Raw genomic sequence first — 1,072 nt, 5'->3', positions numbered from 1 at the left:
GATTATAACAAATTGTGGCTGACATTGAGAAGAATGGGACTCCCAGAGCACTTAACTGTGCTTATCAGAACCTATATCTGGACCAGGAGACTGTTGTGCAAACAGAGCAGGAGAACACTGCAAGGTTTAGAATTGAGAAGGGAATGCATCAGGGTTGTATTCTCTCTCCATACCTGTTAAATCTGTATGCTGAGCAAATTATCTGAGAATCTGGATGTTATGTACAGGAGTGTGGCATCAGGATTGGAGGCAAACTCACCAATAACCTATTACGCAGATGACACAACCTTGCTTGCAGAAAGTGAGGAAGACTTGAAGCATTTGTTGCAGAAGATCAAGGAATGCAGTTGTCAGTATGGATTGCATCTCAATATCAAGAAAACAAAGATTCTTACCACTGGACCAATAGGCAGTGTCATGATGGATAGAGAGGAGATTCAAACTGTCAACAGCTTCATCTTGCTTATAACCACAATTAACACCCTTGGTACGAGCAGTCAGGAAATAAGGAGAAGCATTGCACTAGGAGAATTTGCAGTTAGGGACTTCTCCAAATTATTGAGGAGTAATGATGTCAGTTTGAGGACTAAGGTGTGTCTGATTCAGACAATGGTCTTTTCAATTACTTCCTATGCATCTGAGAGTTAGACATTGAACAAGGATGACAGAAAAATAATTGATGCCTTTAGATGTGGTGTTGGAGAAGAACACTGAACACCCCATGGAGAGCCAAGTGAACAAACAGATATGTCTTGAAGAGGTGCAGTTGGAATTGCTCTTTGGAGACATTTTGTTAGGAGGGGCTATTCCTTGGAGAAGGACATGATGCTGGGAAGAGTGGAGGGTCGGTGAAGGAGAGGAAGACCTTCAACTAGGTGGATTGACATGGTAACTGCTGCAATGGACTCTTGTGTATCAGGGAATGTGAGGATGACACAGGATAGGGCAGGTTCAGATATTTTGTTTGGGTCACTATGAGTCATACTCAACTCAACAACACCTAACAACAGCAAATATCACTCTCTCTCTCTCTCAAGTGTTGAGGACTTTCCTTCATAGGATCGCTATGAGT

Source organism: Elephantulus edwardii, unplaced genomic scaffold (assembly GCF_000299155.1).
Source record: "Elephantulus edwardii isolate Elephantulus edwardi_28Jun2011 unplaced genomic scaffold, EleEdw1.0 scaffold00227, whole genome shotgun sequence".
Taxonomy (NCBI): Eukaryota; Metazoa; Chordata; class Mammalia; order Macroscelidea; family Macroscelididae; genus Elephantulus; species Elephantulus edwardii.
This window is presented reverse-complemented; position numbering follows the sequence as displayed.